At 56.1% G+C, this 22,107-nt stretch overlaps 1 protein-coding gene across 3 annotated transcripts in view; it reads left to right on the top strand.

Moving 5' to 3' along the window:
- The first annotated feature begins 1,010 nt into the window (after positions 1 to 1,010).
- ST3GAL4 (ST3 beta-galactoside alpha-2,3-sialyltransferase 4) overlaps positions 1,011 to 22,107 on the top strand; it is a 34,430-nt gene continuing 13,333 nt past the window's right edge. For all 3 annotated transcript variants that reach the window (XM_021696333.2, XM_021696332.2, XM_044919298.1), the window contains exon 1: positions 1,011 to 1,179. The gene's annotated coding sequence lies outside the window, so the exon portion shown is untranslated. The remainder of the gene's footprint in view (positions 1,180 to 22,107) is intronic.

The raw sequence follows: 22,107 nt of genomic DNA, 5'->3' as shown, positions 1-22,107 counted from the left end.
CTTACGTCGGTTACCAACACCTTACACTTAGTCACTTCCGGTCTTGCCTTATTCTTGAGCAGAAGTCCATTGTGAGCCTTCTCTCTGGGTAAACTTCCTGGAGACAGGGACCAGGTCTTAGACTTTCCTGGGAGCCGCCAGACCCTCCAGCACCAGGCTGTTCCCACTAGGGGCTCAGTAAACACCGCTCACCTATGGAAGATCCACTCACCTATGAAAGAGAGTGCCTCGGGCGCTGGGGGTTTCCTGGGGGGTAATTTCTGGACTACGGTTTCTGGGCCTGCGCGGTTTCCAGGCTTGATGGGGGATGTCTGAGCCCAAGGAAGTAGGGTCAGGGGCCTGATGGGGTTTCCCTTGGCGACAGCGTGCCTGGCGCCTTCTGTAAGGAACAGAAACTGAGACGCTTTCTCAAGGCCAAAATCGGTGTGCAGAAGAGGGGCTGCAGAGGGAGCGGTCTGGGAGCTGCAGGTGCAGACGAGGGCAGAGGAGAGGTCCAGGTCCAGGTCCAGCGCACCTGGCCGCGGGGCCCTGGGGAGGGGGTGCGCTCCCGAAACAAGGCCCTCCCCCTTCCGTGCCTCACTTTGCCGAGCAACGGACGCGGTTCACCACGTGGGAGAGCCGAGAACCCTTTGTTGGGTCTCATTGTTCCCAGGAGAGTGCGCGGAGGCTGCGCTGGGCACATCCATCCTGGCGCCACTCACAGGCGGCGCCCACCCGGGCTCTACCCTCACCCCATCCGGCCTCCCCTTCCGCCTTTCCGCGCCCGCCCCGCGCGCCCCAGCTCCCCGGCCCCGCCGCCGGCCTCTCCCCCCTCCCCGCCCCGGGCCTCCACGGCTCCCACAGCGTCCCAGGCCGGCGGGCGTCAGCCCCGCCCGCGCGCGGCAGCGCCCCAGCCCTTCCTCCGCCTCCCCGCCCTTCCTCCGCCAGCCCGCCCGCTCCCCGGAGTCGGCTCCCGGGCCGTGTGCGCAAGCGTGTCCGGCCCCTTCCCCGCCCCCCGCCCGGGCCCGGGCCCCCGCCTCCCCGCAGGCGGACTTGCCCGCTCCCAGGCCGGCCCCGCGCCCGGGACAGGGACCCGGCCGAGCGGAGCCGCCGCGCCAGCGCCGCGCCGCCAGCCCGTGCGCCTAGCGGATCGGAGCTGTGCGCGAAAGTGTCGTGCCCCGCCCCGCTCCACCCGCGAGGGTGAGTACGCGGCGGCCGGTCCCCGTGAGATCCGGAGGGAGGGCGGGAGCGCCGCGGGGCCCCGGCTGTCTGGTTCTCCCCCCCACCTCGCCCCGCGTCGCCGCGGCGGGGGGAGGTGGTCGGCCCCGCACGTGGGCGCAGCGCTGGGCCGGCCGGGGTGGGGCGGCCGCGGCCCGGGGATCCCTTTCTCTGGACCACATTTTCGCGGGAAGCCGGTGCTCTTCACTCCCTTGGAGTGAGCCACCCGGCTGGTCCTCTTCTCCGGAAAGTTTCTAGCCCCCACCCCTGCGCCCCCGCTCAAGAGGCGTCCCCACCTTCAGCATCCTCTGAGCCCTGCTGGCTCGCACAACCGCCCCCATCGAGTCCAGGAGATCGGTGGGCTGGCTTGGCTAGAGGTGACAGGCTTTGCTGGGTCCATCGTGTGCAGGAGTTCCAAGGTCGTTAAGCAGAGCCCAAAGGTGGGAGTTGCTAGCTGCAGGCAGGCGGTGCCCGGGATACCAGGTCCCCGTTGTGGAGGCCTTTGGGCCTAGGCCTCTGTGCCTCAGAGTTGCCGGGGTGGTGGACAGTGGGAAGGGATGGGGTTGGGGTGAGGGTGGGGTACAGACGCGACAGGACCCCCGGGCCCCGCTGTGGGCGCGGGCTGCCGCCTGGGGGCCCTTGCCGGCAGGCACCTTCTGGCCCTCCCACAGTTGCCAACGTGTCTGCCGGTAACTGCCCCCTCCATTGCCAGTCTTGGGGGTGAGCTCCGTCTGGGCCATCGGAGGCCTGATCCACTGCTGCTGCTTCCCCTGTTCCACAGACCCGGTCCTGAGGGCCTGGCTTAGGGGGCTCCTTCTGGAAGGCTGGGCGTGGGGGGTGGTGTAGGCAGTGTTCAGGTGCTCAGCTGAGCTTGTCTGACCTCATGGCCACCCACAGGCTGGCACCCCCACAGGCTCCTCAGGGGAGGGTGTGCTTTCCACCACTGGAGGGAGACCCAGCCAGGAAGCCAAGCTCAGGCTGACTTCTTCTTCGCAGAACCTGGGGAGCGGGGCCTGGTGCGGGCTAGCTTGTCACACGAGGCACAAGCTGATGCTGCTCTCTCCTGAGCGACCACCTCCGGGCCGGGGCCGTGGCCGTGGCCGTGGTATTTGCCAGGGTGATTTTAAATACGTTGATATGTGTGAAGTGCTCTGAAAGCTACCTGCACAAAGGAAGAGACATGTAAGTACTGCTAGTGATGTTCCTTCCACACTCCACACTTTTTTTTTTTTTTAAGATTTTATATATTTATTTGACAGAGAGAGAGAGAGACAGCGAGAGAGGAGGGAACACAAGCAGGGGGAGTGGGAGAGGGAGAAGCAGGCCTCCCGCTGAGCAGGGAGCCCGACGCGGGGCTCGATCCCAGGACCCCGGGACCATGACCCGAGCCGAAGGCAGACGCTTAACAACTGAGCCACCCAGGCGCCCCGTCACACTCCACACTCTTACTTACCCTCCAGAGCTGCCCCCTAATTCCAGAGAGGGTGCCTGGGAGGCGCCAGCTATTGGGGGGGCTAGAAATTACCCTGTGGGTCATCTTTTCTCTTTGCTGGGAGCGGGTGGGCCTGGGCCCAGGTGGCGCTCTGACCTTGCTCTGCTCCTGTCTCCACCGAGTACTCTCTGTACCGTCCCTCAGCATCACTGCGCTGGGTGGGAGATCTTCGGCTGTCCAATGGGCCCTGGGTTTCATCAAGGGTTGCAAGAGAGGGGTTGTAGGAGTTGGGGCCAGTCCCCCGTCCTCTCCCCAGCCCAAGTTGAGGGGGTTAGGAGGGGAGCATAGCTGCAAGAATTTAGGAAGGGGAAGTCAGAATCACCTGCCGGGACTGTGGGCTAAGATGGCCTCTGTAGCTCCGGACAGCAGGGACCCTCTTTCCTGGGAGCAGAGACCAGGGCCGCGGAAGCCCTCTGCGCCTTCTAGGCTGCCTTCCCTTCTCTCTCTCACCCCCTTCTCTATCCAAAGCAGTGAGTCACTCCCTACTCCTCAGAAACAGATTTGTTTGGCCCCTTTACCCTCCCAGCCCTTTAAGGATCCAGTTTTCTGGGTAGAACCAAGAATCTGATCCTTTCTGGAATTGTAACAAATCCGGGGGAAGTCCCCAGCAGGAGCAGAGACGTCGGACCCCCTTTCTCTGTTCCAGCCTCACCTGTGGTCATTCTGTAGTTACCCCATGCTGGCCTGGCATCTGCCCTACGTTGGGGGCCCCCTCGGACCCTATCTGGGCACATTCTCTGGGTCTCACCTCAGAGAGGCTGCCCCGGTGGTGTTATGAATTCCCCCTCTCAGAATGGTTCACACTTTCTGTCTGGGGGAAGGAGTCACTCTACCTCAGAATAATACAGAATGGTTCTAGCCCACAGGGGAGGGAGAGCTCCAGCCTCCTGAAAGGGACCCTCCAGATCAGTGTCACAGAACATTCCAGAGGCTGAGGGCCTGGTCTGCAGATGGGGATCAAGGCAGGCACGAGAACCTAGCTGAGCTCCCGAGCCCCCGGAGATGGACCCTGGGCTCTGGAGAGGGGGGTGATCAGGTAGTGAGGGGAGGGCCCCCAGAAAACTTCTAGAACTTGCTCCCTCATGCCGACTCCTCAGCTGCCCTGTCGTGAGACATTTCCCCCCTGCAGCAGCTATCTGGGCCTTCCCTCACCCCTCCCCCCGGCCCCCGCCCTGGGCCCTCCTTCCTTCTCAGGGTCTGGAACCTTGACCTGAAACCTCTGGTTGCCTCCAGAAAGGGATGAGAGCAGGCAGAAAAGGATGGAGGCTGTGATCCTTTGTTTCCCTCTGTCCTTCGGGGCTCCCTTCCCAGAGGCGCTCAGCACTGCTGTGTGAGTGTTCAGAGGGCCCCTGGGTGGGCTGCTGGCCACCCCCGGCCTCAGAATCACCCCTGACCTCTACCGCATTCCCAATGTATTTGTGTGTGTGTGACACTATGCTGCAGATGGGGAAGTGGTTGGATGTAGCTGCAAGTGGGAGCGCAGTGTATGTGATGCCTGGGCCCCAGCCACGTGCCACGGGGCTTCCGATTAGGGCCCCCGAGCCCAGCACGGGGCTGAGCTCTGCCAACAGGTTGCGTGGGGTCGGTTGCTTTCCAGGGTGAGAGGGACCTTCAAGCGTCCAGAACTGCAGGTTTTCTTCTGGTCTTGGCCCCTTGCCTGGGACCAGGAGACATACAGGCAGCTCCTGACTCTCTCTCTGCCCACCCCAGCCCTGCAGAGCTGTCCTGTAGAAAGATGCTGGGCCGACTCTAGAATCTGAGGCCCCGGCTTCTGCCCAGCATGGAGGAGGGGCTGCTGCTAGGGCCGAGGGCAGGTGCAGGCCTGGAGAAGCCCTCAGTGTCTACCTGGGCCTCGAGTGTGGCAAGGCAGGACTGCAGAAGCCTAGAAGCAGCTGTCCTCGTGTGGTAGGACGGTTCCTTCTTCCTGCCTGGACTTTCCCTCTGCAGCCCAGCCCAGTGGGTCAGGCGCTCCCGGATCTGGCTTCCCCGGGTGGGGTGGGGAGGATGGTGGTGGCTGGAGAGGACAGGGACCCGTTTGCAGAGTGCTGGCCCCGCACATTGTTGTTTCTGCCTTGGATCCAAACCCTCCTGCAGGGGGTGGGTTCCAGGGGCTGTAGCAACGTTCCTTGTGTCCACCATCTGCCCTGTGTCCTCTGCCCGTGCAGCCTCTGTAAACACCTGTCCTTGCAATAAAAAAGACTTAGCAAATAACACAAGTACTTACCATGTATCTATCAAGCACTTCTTAGAAGTCTGGCCCGATAAGCTTAACAAGAAAAAAAAAAAAAGGCGTGCTGTGCACTTATTTCCATCCCTTTGGGTAAGCCTCACACACACCTTTCATTCAGCCCATTTATCAATGAAGAAATGGAGGCTCTGGAAGTTGAAACTTTGGCCAAGGTCACAGCTCCTAAGCAGCTGAGCGGGGACTTGTATCTAGGCCTGCTTTGGAAACCTGCTCACCACTGCTCCCCCAAGCTCAGTTTCTGTCCTTTGGTCTCTGAAGAGGCTCAGAGGTGTGAAGGACTTGGCTCAAGGCCACAGTGCGTCGGTGACAGGGCAGACCACAACCTCAGCCTGCCAGCCCAGAGCTCTTGGTGCCGACCCGAACCCCACATGTCGCCCCGCGCGTTGCAGCACCCTGGCCTGGAGTGCAGGCGCTTTGCTTGTCAGCCCTCTGTGGTCAGGCAGGGCAGGGCTCTCCTCTCTCCCTCCCCGCCCCTCCTGGCCCCCACCTCTCCCGATTCCCCCCGTAATTGCTTCCATCTGGCCCGCCGGCCGGCTTGTATTCCTTTGGAAATGCGGCTCCCCGGCTGCCGCCCACAGGGCTGCAAGGCCTCAGCCGCCCACCGTGGTGAAGGGGAAGGCCCCTACAGGTCCCAGAGCTCGGGGACCTGGGCCAAAGTGGCTGCTTCCAGGGTCCAGGACCTGGCATCCCCAGATCCCTGCCAGGCAGGAGCACCTTTGCTTCCGGGTCCGCCTTGACACCCGTCCTGGCCTGGCTTCTCCAAGAGCAGCTCTCAGTCCTCGGGGTGAGCTTCCCTTCTGCCTTGCCAGCACCCGCCCCCCACCCGCCCCCTTGCAGGTGGCTCCGGTCTGGGGGAGGGAGGCCTGGTTGGAAGGGACAGCAGGAGAGAAGTGGGGGCCAGCGAGGGCATGCCCTGGGGACCACTGCCGGAGGCTTCTGGGAGGGAAGCGAGCAGGGCAGTGCCGGCGGCAGAGGCTGAGGGGCCTGGGAGCTCTGGACAGGTGAGCATGGGGCCTGCTTGTTTCCTTTGGTCCCAGGTCATTGGCTCAGAACGAGCAGAACTAGCGAGGCCTCCTTCTGTTTTGTGTTGATATACAATAAAACCTGCACATTCTCACAGTGCATCTGATGCTCTGTTGACTCCCTTGCCCCAGGCTCTGCCGAGGCCGGGTGGGGAGGGATGCCAGCAGGGTCCTCAGTGGGGCCAGCTGGAGATTTTGGGAGCGTGCTTCTGCCTGGGGAGGGGGCACGTTCCCCATCGTCGAAGATGTTTACGCATAGACCAGTGACCTTGACAGGGACAGTCCAAAGGAGATGCAAGCATAGGCGGGGCACGTTGGTGGTTTGGAGCAGGTTTGAAAACTTTTAAGGTATTTTCTCCCCCGAGATTTTAGGATTTTAGTGTAAGCTCCAGGAACCTATCTTGTTCACTGCTGTATTTTTCATGGCTGAAATGAGGCATAGCAAATAATAAGTGCTCGGTAAATATTTGTTTGATGAATGAATGGAAGATGTACCTTGGGTTTTCTTTGTCTTCATTGTGTTCCTGCTTTCCTTCCTCCTTTTCCTGAGGCAAAGGAAGAGAGCTGCCCTTTGGAAAGGTGAGCTGTCTGTCAGAGAAGGGCCTGGCCTGGCAGCTTGCTGCCTTGCTTCCCCCTGGGTCTCTCCATGAGCTGGAGAGGCAAGCAGGCGCCCCAGGTAGGAGCCCCAGGTAGGGATGGGCAGGGGTCTGCCCCCTGAGGAGGGCCTGCCCCTCATTCCACCCACCCTGGGTGCAGCTGGTCCCGTTCCCGCTTCTGTCTCCCCTCCTCAGCCCGAACTTGAGGTCCCTGCACAGACTGGTCCTCATCTCCCCTCTTGTCCTGACGTCGGTCCTCTCCTCCCATTTGGGGCCAAGAGAGGTGCCCCTAGGGGTGGAGTCCCTCTCTGGTGTCCACTCAGGAGGTGGGGTTCACCCCTGTTCTTGCTTCAACCCAAACAACCGCACTTGGATGCCTTCTCCATATTGGCCTTCCACATAAAATTTCATTTGGAAGTAGGACAGAGGGTTTCTGGGCTTTATAGAGTTTTACTTGAACCCCCCTGCCCACCCATTCGACCCCATCAAGACTTTTATTTTCCCAGTAGCATGCCGCGTGTGTTCTCATCTCCTCCTCTTTGCTCTGTCTGCCCCCCCCCCCCCATGCCTGGGGTGCCGTTGGCAACCCCCTTCCAAAATGACGGTCCTTCAGCATCCTACCCGAGGCTCGGCTCTCGGAAGCCTGCCGGACTGCCCAGCACGCTGCCACCTCCCCCCGCGCGCCCCCACTGCCCCTCGGCTCCCACTCTTGCCGCAGGCGGGGCCAGGGGTGGGGGGGAGCCGTGCTCTGGGGGGTGTGGTGGAGGCGCCCTGCTTGTCTCCTTTCCCGGCTGCCTGGCCTCGGGCACTCGGGTTCCTCCTCCCAGGAGCCCATGCTTCTGAACGAGAGAGCATTTCCAGTGACATCCCAGTGCGCAGAGTCTTCGGCCCAGATGCTGCCCATCTGCCCAGATGCTGAAGAGTGTCTGACGGCGGGCCCGGCGGCCAGGGGCAGGTGGCCGGGCAGGAGCCACTGCTCATGGCATTCTTTGTCTCCTCTCCGTCTGCTCCCAGGTCTGTGACCTCGGGCAGGTGTCAGGTCGTTATTCTCCCTCAGCACGTCTGTGAATTGGGCTCATGGCATCGGCCCCACCTCACAGGTTTGGGAGGCTCAGGGGAGGTAAACATTTGCAGGTTGAGAGCGGCCTCAGAGGTCACCGTAGGGCAGGACCGGCGACTGCCTTCCTCCCCGCGGTGTCCTAGCACCTGGCACCGGGATGGCACACAGTACCTGCTCTGTAACGATTTCTTTTTGCAAATGAGGGAGTTGAGCCTCAAAAAGGTAACTTGCTGTTCAAGGGCCCCGAGCGTCTCCTCCCCACAGGCAGGAGTGACCCTGGGTCCCTCTGCCCCTCCGTCCACCCCCTGCCCCCACCTCATTCCTTTCTCTGAGGTCCTGACGTCATCCAGGCCCCCAAAACCAGGATGGGCGGGGCTACACCCCCGGGGAGCATGGCCGATCAGGACTGATGGAGGACCAGGTGCCCTAGGACACGCTCTGGAAACGTCCACCGCCATCCTGCTTCTCCTGGACTGGCCCTGTCCTCAGGGGACGCTAGCCCGGGCCTGGTGGCAGGGCAGAGTGTGTTCTTGGAGAGGGGGAGCCCGTCCTCCTGGGCTGTGTGGACCCTGCTCCCCACATCACTGTCCCCCTTCTCTGCTGGTCCGTTCCTTGGTCCTTTTTCTCCTCTTTTTAAAAAGATTTTATTTATTTATTTGACAGAGACACAGTGAGAGAAGGAACACGAGCAGGGGGAGTGGGGGAGGGAGAAGCAGGCTTCCCGCGGAGCAGGGAGCCCGATGCGGGACTCGATCCCAGGACCCTGGGATCATGACCTGAGCCGAAGGCAGACGCTTAACGACTGAGCCACCCGGGCGCCCATTTTTTTCTTTATCTGATTGTTTTCTGCCTTCCTTTCTTCCCTCTTCCTCCCTCTCCCTTCGCGTCTGACGCCTCTTCTTTCCCCTCTTGTCATCCGGTGTCCCCCACACCCCCCTGTGCCTCAACACCCGAGTGGTCCTGACATGGCGGCTGGACTTCCGGGGCCCGGGAGGCACCCTGCCAGTGGAGGCTCCGGAGCCCCTGCTGTTTTTGGCAGCTCCAGCGTTTTCGAGGGACATGGTTCTCCCAGCAGCTGGGCTTGGGGAAGGGACAGTGCCGGCGCAAAGCAGACTCAGAGTGAACTTCAGCTCGGCTCCCTGGGCCCTCACCCACCTGCCTGGACATCCTCCTGGGCAGGAAGGTGGGACCTCGTCCGGGAGCCTGAGGGTCTCCGAAGATGAGCCGGCTGGTAGAGCTTCTCTGGCTTCTGACCTCTGCCCTCCGCCCTCCTCTCTCCAGAGCTCCGGCCCTTTCCCGGGAGGGACCTGCTGGGATGGAGGAGGCTGGTCAGAGCAGGGAGGAGATTTCTGTTCAGACACCTTTCAGGTGAGCACATACGGTGTGTGGTGCTTGGGCCGGGGTGTGTGTGTGTGTATGTGCACTGTAAGTGTGTGGATGAATGTGTACGTGGGTTGTGCAGGAGAGAGAGAGCCTGGGCAGGCATCCGTGTGTGGACAAGAACACGGGTGGGCCTGTGTGAGTCTGTGTCCCACCTTCTAGGCCTGCTTCTAGCCCAGAGCTCTCCTCTCTGTGGTCCTCGTGACCCTGGCTTCGCACGGGGCTCTGTTCTGTCTTGAGGGCCAGCTGGCCCCCTGCTGTGGTCCCACGCAAGAATGACTGATCTCTGGCCACCCATTTAGCTGCCTGGGGGCCCTCGGGCCAGCGTTTGCCCCCCACCTCCCAAAATGGAGGCGTGTGGGGGCTTCCTGCCCAGCGTCTCAACTCTGCCAAGGCGGACGGAATGGGGAACAGCTGCGTTGGCTGATTCCAGCTCCGTATGGATTTGGTTTGACAACAAAGCTCCGTCTGTGTTGTTCTCAGGCCCCTTACATAACCCGAGGGTGGGGAGTTGGGGGGAGGCAGGCAGGAGGAGGTGGAGATGGGGACAGGGAGACACCAGGACAGGATGGCCGGAAAGGGGACGGGGACAGGGAGGAGAGGGAAGGGGAATGAGAGACAGACCACTGGGAAGGAGAGAGAGGAGGAAACCTGTGTGTCTTGACCCCACAATTCTGCTTGCCGCCTCCTGGAGTGGGAAGGAGCTGGGTCTCTGGGTCTTCTGACTTTTGCCCACTTGATGCATCCTCTTCCTCTCCTTGAGCCCCACCCACCAGCCCCAGACCGGCTGAGGAGGGGCTGGGGATGTGTCTGAGAGGAAGGGTTTGGGGCTGGGCCCGGAGGGGCCATCCCTAGCCCCACCCTGTAGCTGAGCACTTTCCATAAAGAAGGGAGTCATTCTTTTCCTTTGCTCTTGGGCTTCCATTCACTACTCCAGGCCCAAGGCCAGGCTCCAGAGCCCCTCTTGCCACCCTCTTTGTGAATGGCAGCCGTTCCCTGTAGGTACCCTGTTGGGCTGCTCCAGGCCCCACCTGGCTCCCTCGCCTTGCCTCCCACCCAGGACCTCCCCCCAGCTCCAGCCCTCTGCTCGCTCCGTTGGAGGCCCTGTGGCCCTGTCGCTGCCCTGCCCCCTCTCTCAGTAATCAGACATTCTCTTCCCACCATCACTATCCCTGCAGCTGTCCAAATAGAGTGAGAAGAAAATGTTCTCTTGCCAGAACAGCTGGACTGACAGGCGGGGAAGGCCAGGTGAGCCAGCCAGGCTTGGGGGTGGGAGGTCCCTTGTCCCAGGGCCCTGATCCTGCCCGCTCCTGGGCAGGAGAAAACAGATGCTTGGAAGAGGGCAGGAGGACCCGTGGGGACTTCAGGTGGGGCCTAGGCCCCCGTGGCTGCGTGGTCTCCTGGGTTTTCTCAGGGTCTGCGTCTTCCCTGGGCCTCAGTTTCCCCGAGTCCTTTTCTGGCACCAGGCTTCCTTGAAAAAAGCCTCTGGATTCCATTTGGCCTTAAGGGCAGTGCTTGACCCCAGGTTGCCGTGGATTAACAGGGCTGTATTCTTCAAACCTGAAAACAAGGAAGACTCCTAAAAGGCCTGGGGGAGGATCTGTTGGCAAGGCCCCAGAGTTTGAGCGCTCTGGCACTTGGCTTGACCCCTGGCACCGCCCTCAGTTAGATTTAGGGTGTCTGCCCAGGAGGTATTCTATAGGACCTGAGCCGTAGCTCGGTGGAGAGGTGGTGTGGGCCAAGCCCAAACCTGCTGAACGAGCCCTAGACTCTGGAATCCTCAGTCCCCAGGCCCTGAGCATCTTGTGCCTTGCCCTCCCACCACCACCCCCAGGTCTGGGATGATCCTGAAATTGCTAATGCCTCAGGGCTGGAGACGAGAAGGGCCTGAGCGGGGTAGGGGGATGGCTAGGGGAGGGCCTAGGAGTTTCCCCATTTGTGTGTGTGGGGGTGGGTGGGCCGGGAGGACAGTCCCTCTCCGAGGGATCAGGGTTAGGTGCCCGAGCAAAGAGGCCAGGCCAGGAGGATGGTGAGTGAGGGTGCCGGGTGGGGGCGCCCTCCAGTGGGGCAGCTCCCTCTGGCCCATGAGTGACCGAGGTCCCAGGCTGCCCTGGGACACTCCCCAGCCCCTCTGGGGACATCGTTACGAGGCTGTGAATCTTCCTCCCAGTTGCTTCCCTGCAGCCCCCCTCCCCGAGTCTCACCTCCCCGAGTACCTCTGAGCATGGGAGCTGGGCTTGGCTCGGCCGAGGGCCAGGAGTCCAGGGTTTCTCTTTACCCAACTTTAAGAGGTGAAGGGATCCCCGGAGGGCTGGCTTAGCCACTCCCCGCTCCTCTGGAAGCTCCTGCTCGCTGGCTGATAGCTCCAGGGACCTGCAGGCTGACAAACAAACGGGCTAGAGCAGGAGTTGAAGTTGAAGTCGAAGCCGGCTGGGCAGGGCCCTCTGCCACAGGATGGGGGAAGAGAGCGCCCTGGCCGAGGGGGCCCAGCAGACCTCAGAAGCTGTATGTCAGGGGGATGGGGCGGGAAGGAGAAGGAGTGAGGGCTGTGTGCATGTGTGGATAGGGGTCACTACATTCCTGTGCGTTTCCAGTGTTGGGTTTGGGCGTGCCTGTGTTTGAGCAGAGAGCCGTGTGCTTTTATAGAGATGCGTTTGTAGGTTTTTGACACGGGAGGGCCCCAGCGGACTAGAGCTCGGGGTGGACTTGAAAAGGGGTTCAGAGTGTCTTCCTGGTGGCCTCCTGGCTCTGGGCTGTGGGCTGTGGGCTGTGGGCACTCAGACCGATTGGCTGCATGTTTACCCTGTGGGGGAGCTCCGGGGGCAGAGGTGGGCCTGGATCACCTCTGATAACATCAGTCAGCCCTCCAGCCAGCGTTCCTACCTGCTCTGCTCCAGGCTCTGCCCTGACGGACCACTGCTTCCCCCGCAGGGTCAGCACCTTCCCCAGCAGCACCTAGAATGCTAGCCAGCCCTCCCCTTACCTCATCGCCAACCTTTTTCTTGGAGGAGAGTTGGTTCATTGAAGGTCTTACTGATGTGAACCAATCTTAAAAGGGCCCGCCTTACTGGCTTCGCCCTTCCCAGGGGACAGCCTACTGCATGGAATGGGAGTCTTGATTTTCCGTCTCCTTGGTCGCATCTCTCCTTCAGGGCCCCCGCTCCAGGTGCTACACCGTCCACCTCAGCATATACACACAGCACCTCCTCTGTCCCCGGGCCCCACCCTCAGCTCCTCTGACTCTCTTGGGCTCCTACTGGGAATTCAGGAGGGGGTTCTCCCCTGCAGACACCCCAAAACCTCCCTGTTCCCAGACCGCCATTGTGGGGCAGCGTGCATCGCCAGGGGAGAGAGGTCTCCCTGCTGTTCCAGATGCTCCAGAACAGCCTTGCTGAGAGCCGCCATGCTTGGGCCAGAGCTGGGATTGTATTCACCTCCCTCGAGGTCCCAGGACTGAGCATGGCCCTGCACTGTCCCTGCTTGGGGACTTGAGGAGCACCTGCCCTAGAGAGGGGACAACCAGCAGAGGGAGCATCCCTCTGGAAATAAGTGAGGAGGAAATAACTGCTTCTGGAGCTGCTACAGAGAGGGGGTGTTGGCCAGTGGAGGGGGCCCATCTGGATCCCTTTGGGATGGCTATCAGGTGGAACTGAGCAGGGGCCTGGGCACCATCTCAAGGACATGATGTACCCAGAGAGACAGAGAGAGGGCGCTTCTCCAGTGAGGCCTGCTCTCTCCCTCCCACCCTATGCTCTTCACACCCCAGCAATGCACCTAGAGTCTGGCCAGTACACGGGGCCCGAGTTTAGTGCGGGGCAGAGTCTCGGCGGCAGTGTCTCTCCCCGTCTCCCTGGGCAGCCGCGTGCATCCTGTGTCGTGTGTGCAATGGGCCCAGCAGCCAGGAGGAGGGAGGAGCATGGTTGTGGTTACAGCAGTGGACCCCACCCTTTGCTGGGATGGAGAAACCTTGGGTGGAGAGGAGCTGCCGTGCACTGGGGTCCCTGCAGCTTCTGTTTGCCGAGTGCCCGGTGTCGGCCTGGCTTGTACTACGGCTCCAGGCTTTCAATCTCAGGATGGCTTTCGAGGCTCACACACCTCCCAGAACTTGCCCTCGTGACCTGCGTTTCACAGAGGAGGAATCTGAGGCCCCAAGAGATGTAGGACCTTGTCCAGGGACGCCCGGCCTGTGACTGCAGAGGCTGGGTCGGACGTTGGGTTTGTGTCCAGACCCCTTTCCTCTGCCTCCAGGATGCCGAAGGTGCTTGGGGGTCTGGGGAGGGGTGGCTGGGGTTTTGGCTCAGGCTGGCCCTCTTGGGGAAAAATAAGGAGGACGTGAGGTTTCCTGGGTAATACGGCATCTTCAAGCCTGGAACTCTCCTGGGACCACACCGGCTTTGTTGGTTGATAGCAGCTCGTTGCGTGGTCCCGTAGCCCTGAAGCTGGTAGTGATTCAGGGGAGTCAAAGGTGGTGATAGCCACTTCTTCAGAAACCACGCCTTCTCGGTGATAAGGCTTTGCTTGTGGGCATAGCCACGTGTGTTTAGCAAAAAGTGTGGCACTTGGTGGCTCTGCGGGCTCCCAAGCCGAACCTCTAGCAAGCCCCTGGCGCCTCGGGTGCTCAGGTCTTCGCAAAATAAGGGTCTGGGATGCTTTAACTTGATGAAATGTTCTGTCCACACTTGTTCTGCTCATTTGCTCATTCATTTAGACATCCGTTCATTTCGGTATTTGTCAATGACCTACCATGCAACAGGTATTAAATTTGGTGCTGGAGATACTGTGGGCCATACGAAGTCCTGCTTTCTCGGGGCGCACGGATTCATGAGTACATGAGATGGTGTGGTGTCATTGCTCCAAAGGAAATAAGATGGGGTAAGGAGGCGAGTGTGGGGGTAGAGAGGAGATTCCTGGTTGGGTAGTCTGGGACCCTGTGTTGGGGGCAGCATGGAAGGGAGAGTGGCCAGGACAAGGGAAGCCAGGGAGGGAGATCTGGGCTTGTGATTCCAGATCCCCCACCATTTACATTTCAGTCAACCCCTGCCCAGACAAGGACTCAGATGTCACACTGTTGGCACTGACCAACCCCCCACCTTCAGTCCCACCTCCATTCTCAAATGGGGGTTGGGGAGTGGAGGGGGCAGGCAAGCTAAAATCCTTACCTTTGGGAAGGGGAGGGCGTGTTTAGGAGGCGTGGGGGAGACCCGGCGGTCACCCAGGACTTTCTCAGTTCAATGGATAGTCATTTGTGCATCTCGTAAGGTTCAGTGTTTATTTCTTTGCTTTTGGTCACGGAACAGACTGACTAAAACACACTGTTTCTTTTTTTTTTTTTTTTAAAGATTTTATTTATTTATTCATGAGAGACAGAGAAGCAGAGGGAGAAGCAGGCTCCCAAGGAGCAGGGAGCCCGATGCGTTACTCGATCCCAGGACTCTGGGATCATGACCTGAGCCGAAGGCAGACGCTTAACCGTCTGAGCCACCCAGGCGCCCCAAAACACACTGTTTCTTAAATGATGTTTTAATCCACCCCACGTTCCAGATAGCTGCAGCTTTTGGATTCCACTTAGCACACAAAGAAGGAGTGTGGCTAATAATTACCGTTCACGGAGCATTTCCCATGTGTCTTTTCTCCGTTATCTTGTTAACCGGCACAACGAAACTCGTGGTAGGGGCTCCTTACCTCCATTCTACAGATTGGGAGATGGAGGCTTAGGGGTTCTAAGCGGCAGAGGCAGGGTTCAGGTCCAGTGGCCAGTCCCCCAGGCGCAGCTCTTGGCCAGAGGAGACAGTTTCTTCTGACCTCCTTGCCAGCCCAGACGTGGCCATCCGCGTGGGCCCAGGGCAGGTGTGTGTGCGAGGGATAGCTGAGAGGCCAGTTCTGCATGGGCACTGGGGCAAGTTGCCAGGGTCAGGACGAGGTTGGGTGTGGGCAGAGATGAGATTGGGTCAGCGCGTCAGGTGACAATGTCACCTGGAACTGTGTCTCCACACTCAGAACGCTGACCACCCGGGAGGAGGGGGGCGGATGCAGGGAAGAGTGGAGTCTCAGCTCTGCCGCCCTTGAGACCTTGGGACAGTGCTCACTGTGGCTGTCCCTCAGAATGACTGGGGCCCTCCGCAGGCATCCCAGACGCCCTGAGTTAGCCTCCCCGAGATGGAGTCCAGGGAGCGAGTGCAGCTTCAAGTCTCTACAAGAGCTTCCTGTCCGATCTCAGGCATGGCCTGGTCCAGCGCTGTCCAATAGGAATGCAACGGGAACCCCAAATGCAAGCCACATCTGTAATTTCAAATCTTACAGAATGTTAAGTTAGGGGCGCCTGGCTGGCTCAGTTGGAAGAGCATGCCACCCTTGATCTCGAGGTCGTGCGTTTGAGCCCCACGTTGGGTGCTGAGATTACTTAAAAGAAATAAAATTTTATGGGGTGCTTGGGTGGCTCCGTCAGTTAAGCATCTGCCTTGGGCTCAGGTCATGATCTCAGGGTCCTGGGATCGAGCCCCACGTCGGGCTCCCTCCTTAATGGGGAGCCTGCTTCTCCCTCTGCCTCTGCTGCTCCCCTGCTTGTGCTCTCTATCAAATTAATAAATAAAATCCTTAAAATAAATAAATAAATAAAAATCTTAAAAAATGTTGTTACCCACATTTTTAAAAAGTACAAATAAGGAGGTGAAATACATTTTAATATTTTAACCCAGTATAGCCAAAATATTACTGCAGTGTGTGATCAATATGAATAATTCTTAAGGTGACAGTTCACTTTTTTTTTTAACTAAGTGTTTGAAATCCAGTGTATGCTTCCCCCTTATGACAAACCTCGGTGTGGACCAGCCTCGTGGCAAGGACTCCACAGCCACAGTTGTCTGGGGGCCACCGTGTGGGATGGGGCAGGGCTGGTGCTGTCGCTGTTTTCAGAAGAGGTACCTGGAGGCCAGAGGAGGGAGGGGACTGGCCATGTTGGTGGTGACCTGAATTCAAGCCCCAGCCCTGGTCGTGCCTTTAACTTTGGCTCCCTGGGGCCAAATTCAGTGGCTCCTGGGTGGGAGGTCTGGGGAGGGAAGCCTGCCCCAAAGCGCTTGCCTGGGACCCTGCGGCAGGTCCGCAGCCCCACCAGATTTTTCCTTTTCTTATCCTAGCTCTGAGTCCATACTGGTTGGTTCTCTACCAGGTCACAGGGCTTCAGCTTTCTCACCCGGAGAATGGAATTCAAAGCCTCTGCCCGCCCCCCTCCCCGGACTGACACCAGAAGTAGGATTTTCAAGTGGTTTCCTCTGGTGTCTTGTGACTGGCAGCTGATAAAGTGGATGGTACAGCGTTTCTGTCCAGGAGGCTGCAGTGCTGGGCTGGTCAGGGTGTCTGATGGCGGGGCAGCCTGTGGACCCCAAGGGTGGGGAACAGAGAACCTTCTGTGCTTCCGTGGGAAACCTCTCAGGCCCCTTTCCCTCCAAGCTTGGACGGCCAGACAGACCGCCCCATCTGCCCACTCATGGGCCTTGAGGCGGTTGGCCGATTACTCAGCCTTCTGCTGTCTCACGTGAGCTGGGGCCAAGGCAGGCCTCCCTCCCCACTGGGCATGCTGTGTCCAGCCAGGGGTTGGGCCGGAGTATCAGACTCACTGTTACTGCCTCTTCCTCTCTTGCTCCAACGACGTCCCTGACGAATAGACCCATTTATTAATTCAGTGAATTCGTATGGAGAGCCTACTGTGCGCCAGTCGCTATTCTAGACATCGGTGGTGTGGCAGCGAACAAAACAACAAAAAAATCTTTACAAGCCCGGGAGGGGGATCCAAAATGTTGGGTGTGCATGGAATTTTTGATGGCAGGTAATGAAGGTGAATAAAGAAATGAATGAAGAGATATCAAGCCTCAGTCTCTCTGAGTACACAGGAGCCCATGGAGGGTTTTTGAGCTGAGAAGTGATGTAGATGACTGATCTGTTCTGGAGAATTGCCATTAGCTGGCCATCTCCACCCAAGAATGAGCGATTAAAGTAGGTTATAGCCCTCCATGACCCCAGTGGCCTGTATCGTCATCTTGCCTTACCTAGCGATTATATTAGCTGCATTAACTTCACAGTGCAGCTCGAGTGCTCTCTGGAGTATTAGCAGCAGACTCCGAGCTGGGAGGAACCGCTGGGGCCAGCTGGCACCGCTGAGATTCACGCATCTTGACAGGAGGAGACATGACCCTAAAGTCCTAAGGGGAAGTGTGCGTAAACAGGTGTCATACAGTCCTTCTCTTCAGTTGGACAGGGTAGCCACCCAAGTTCAGGGTCCAGGAGGCCTGGCTTACCAGCTGAAGGATTTGAGTCTCGTGCCAGGGGTGTGATGTGATAAGTGAGCGCAGCCTTAGCATTCCTGGAAGTCTGGTGTCCAGGTGGAAGGCAGTACTAATCTTGTAGCTACAGTTGCATGCATCTGAAGCATGCTGGAGGGCTTCTAGAGGAGCCCCGGGCTACGGCAGTGGGTAGAGACTGTGTCCCATGAGGAAGCTGCCAGAGAAGGAGCATGGGAGGCTCTTTGTAGCTGTTGTAAATATTCGAAGAACTTGAATCTGATAGAGGGCTGACTTCCTTTATTTGCCCTAAGGGCCGCAGGTGGACATTCGAGGGATCGTGGAGTGTAGGGAGCCATTCCTTCACAGGAGGGCTGTTGAGGCAGTAGGGGCTTAGGGGTCAGGCATGTGGGCTCTGGAGCTAAGCAGCCTGAGTCCCAGTCTTGTCCTCACTAGCTCGACATCCCTAGGAAGTTGCTGACCCTTCTTATACACTGTGTCCCTGTCTCTACAACGGAGGTCGTGATCGTGTTTAACTCACAGGGTTGAGATCATACTTGGACAGCCCTTAAAAGTGTCTAGCAGAGTAGTTCTCAGCATTTGGTAATGTCTGGAGACAATTTGGTTGTCACAACTGGGGCCTGGGGTTCCTACTGGCATCTAGTGGGTAGAGGTCAAAGATACTGCTAAACATTCCATGGTGCACAGAGAGCCCCCCACAGCAGTGACTTATCTGGTCCCCAAAGCAATGGCAATGGGGTGGGGATCCTCCTGGTATCCCACATGGTAAGTGCACTGTACATTTTAGTGATTAATAAGGGATGTAATACATGTTTAATCTCATCTTATTACTTGTGTGTCAGATGTTTACAAAACATCTGCCACCTTCTGAACTCTATAATAGAGTCTGAAAATATAAAGAAGTCTCCCAGACAACAGAGGTCATAGTCTCATGGGCCAGATACAAAACATATATTAATATAACATAAAATGATATTATGTGGTAAAGCATCTTGTGCGATCCATGTACTCTGATAGACTCTTGGTATAAATAAGCCTCCAGTTTCAGAGGCCATAAGATAGTGGGCAAGACATGAAAAGCAGTAATTATATAATCTGAAATTATATTACCTGTTAAGTGCCAGAAACAAGTTATAAACAATATTTTGTGGGAAGAAAAACATCGGTTGCTTAGAAATGTCGGAAAAGACTTCATAGAGGAAGAGCCCTTTGAGCTGATGCTGGAGTGAGGTTGTCTTTGTGCAGGGGAGGGGCTCAGGGTATCCTGCTGCAGAGGTGGGAAGAGGGGAGGGGGAAAGGCAGCTCCTCTGGCTTGCTTGGGAATAGGGTAGGAGGTGCGCCTTCAGCACCTATGGCCCAAGGGTGAAGGGTCCTGATTGCCACTAAGGAGCTTTGGCTTTTCATTTAAGGAATGGGGAGAAATTGAGGCAGGAGGGTGGTTTGATCCAAATTATTTCTTGGAAGCATACCACGTTGGCAGTTCCAAAGAAGGGTTGAATGGGGAAAGACTTGTGACAGAGATGAATTAGGAAGCAGGTGAATTGAAATGGGATCTAGACTCAATGTGTCTCAAGAAGAGGAGATAGAGGACTGTATTCTAAAGTGTTTCTGAGGGGCACTTGGGTGGCTCGGTAGGTTAAGCGTCTGCCTTCGGCTCAGGTCATGATCCCAAGGTCCTGGGATTGAGCCCCATGTCAGGCTCCCTGCTCAGCAGAGAGCCTGCTTCTCTTCTGCTCTTCACCCTGCTTGTGCTCTCTCACTCCCTCTCCCTCTATCAAATTAATAAATAAAATCTTTAAAAAAATAAAGTGTTTCAGAGGCTCTAGACCATGTGGCCTTCATGCTGCATCTGGGTTTTATTTTATTTTATTTATCTTATTTGTAATCGTTAATACCCAACATGGGGCTCGAACTCACAACCCTGAGATCGAGTTTCATGCTCCTCCTACTGAGCCAGCCAGGCACCTCTCAGCTGAGGGGTCATTATGACCCCACAGGATCATAAACTCAGTCTTTTTTTTTTTTTTAAAGATTTTATTTATTTATTTGACAGAGACACAGCGAGAGAGGGAACACAATCAGGGGGAGTGGGAGAGAGAGAAGCAGGCTTCCCACTGAGCAGGGAGCCCGATGTGGGGCTCGATCCCAGGACCCTGGGACCATGACCTGAGCCGAAGGCAGACGCTTAACAACTGAGCCACCCAGGCGCCCCATAAACTCAGTCTTTATGACTGAGTTTTGTAAAGCTTACCTCCCCAGTGCCTCCGACAATGCCAAGCATTCAGTAGGAGCTCAGTGAGCACTGGTTGGAATGAGGAAATGGGGTAGAAACAATTGAGTTTAGTAACTGTTTAGTAGGGGTGGTGTGAGGAGGGGCAGATGTTGGAAGACTGAGTTTACGATCCTGTGGGGACCGGGGTGGAAGGGTGGAGTGGGAGAAACGTGTCTAGTTTGGGATGTATTAAGTTTGAAGAGTTAATGATCATCCAGGTAGGCTGTGCCACAGGCAACCAGAAATACTAGGATGGGATCTGGGGAGGAACTGAAGGGTCTGAATCATCAGGGTAGGAGCCATGGGCAGACCTCTGAAAATGAATGAACTTGTCCTATAAAAATAGGCAGGAGGTTGACGAACACGGATGCAAAAATTCTCACCAAAATACTAGCCAATAGGAACCAACAGTATATTAAAAGGATTATTCACCACGACCAAGTGGGATTTATCCCTGGGCTGCAAGGTTGGTTCAACATCCGCAAATCAATCAACGTGATACAATACATTAACAAAAGAAAGAACAAGAATCATATGATCCTCTCAATAGATGCAGAAAAAGCATTTGACAAAGTACCGCATCATTTCTTGATCAAAACTCTTCAGAGTATAGGCATAGAGGGTACATACCTCAATATCATAAAAGCCATCTATGAAAAACCCACAGAGAATATCATTCTCAATGGGGAAAAACTGAGAGCTTTCCGCCTAAGGTCAGGAACACGGCAGGGATGCCCACTATCACCACTGCTATTCAACATAGTATTAGAAGTCCTAGCCACAGCAATCAGACAACAAAAAGAAATCAAAGGCATCCAAATCGGCAAAGAAGAAGTCAAACTCTCACTCTTTGCAGATGATATGATACTTTATGTGGAAAACCCAAAAGACTCCACCCCAAAACTGCTAGAACTCATACAGGAATTCAGTCAAGTGGCAGGATATAAAATCAATGCACAGAAATCAGTGGCATTCCTATACACCAACAAGACAGAAGAAAGAAATTAAGGGGTCGATCCCTTTTACAATTGCACCCAAAACCATAAGATACCTAGTAATAAATCTAACCAAAGAGGCAAAGGATCTGTACTCAGAAAACTATAAAATACTCATGAAAGAAGTTGAGGAAGACACAAAGAAATGGAAAAACGTTCCATGCTCACGGATTGGAAGAACAAATATTGTGAAGATGTCAATGCTACCTAGAGCAATCTACACATTCAATGCAATTCCCATCAAAATACCATCCACTTTTTTCAAAGAAATGGAACAAATAATCCTAAACTTTATATGGAACCAGAAAAGACCTCAAATAGCCAGAGGAATGTTGAAAAAGAAAAGCAAAGCTGGCAGCATCACAATTCCAGACTCCCAGCTCTATTACAAAGCTGTCATCATCAAGACAGCATGGTACTGGCACAAAAACAGATACATCGATCAATGGAACAGAATAGAGAGCCCAGAAATGGACCCTCAACTCTATGGTCAACTAATCTTTGACAAAGCAGGAAAGAATGTCCAATGGAAAAAAAAAAAGTCTCCTCAACAAATGGTGTTGGGAAAATTGGACAGCCACATGCAGAAGAATGAAACTGGACCATTTCCTTACACCACACACAAAAATAGACTCAAAATGGTTGAAAGACCTAAATGTGAGACAGGAGTCCATGAAAATCCTAAAGGAGAACACAGGCAGCAACCTCTTCGACCTCAGCCGAAGCAACTTCTTCCTAGAAACATTGCCAAAGGCAAGGGAAGGAAGGGCAAAAATGAACTATTGGGACCTCATCAAGATAAAAAGCTTTTGCACAGCAAAAGAAACAGTCAACAAAACCAAAAGACAACCGACAGAATGGGAGAAGATATTTGTAAATGACATATCAGATAAAGGCTAGTATCCAAAATCTATAAAGAACTTCTTAAACTCAACACCCAAAGAACAAATGATCCAATCAAGAAATGGGCAGAAGACATGAACAGACATTTTTCCAAAGAAGACATCCAAATGGCCAACAGACACATGAAAAAGTGCTCAATATTGCTTGGCATTAGGGAAATCCAAATCAAAACCTCAATGAGATATCACCTCACACCAGTCAGAATGGCTAAAATTAACAAGTCGGGAAACGACAGATGTTGGCGGGGATGCGGAGAAAGGGGAACCCTCCTACACTGTTGGTGGGAATGCAAGCTGGTGCAGCCACTCTGGAAAACAGTATGGAGGTTCCTCAAAAAGTTGAAAATAGAGCTACCATATGATCCAGCAATTGCACTACTGGGTATTTACCCCAAAGATACAAATGTAGGGATCCGAAGGGGTACGTGCACCCCGATGTTTATAGCAGCAATGTCCACAATAGCCAAGCTGTGGAAAGAGCCCAGATGTCCATCGACAGAGGAATGGATAAAGAAGATGTGGTATATATATATATATATATATATATATATATACACACACACACACACACAATGGAATATTATGCAGCCATCAAAAGGAACGAAATCTTGCCATTTGCAACGACATGGATGGAACTGGAGGGTATGAT

Source organism: Neomonachus schauinslandi, chromosome 11 (assembly GCF_002201575.2).
Source record: "Neomonachus schauinslandi chromosome 11, ASM220157v2, whole genome shotgun sequence".
Lineage (NCBI taxonomy): Eukaryota > Metazoa > Chordata > Mammalia > Carnivora > Phocidae > Neomonachus > Neomonachus schauinslandi.
The sequence above is the reverse complement of the archived record's forward strand: the minus strand, read 5'-3'. Positions and strand labels throughout refer to the sequence as shown.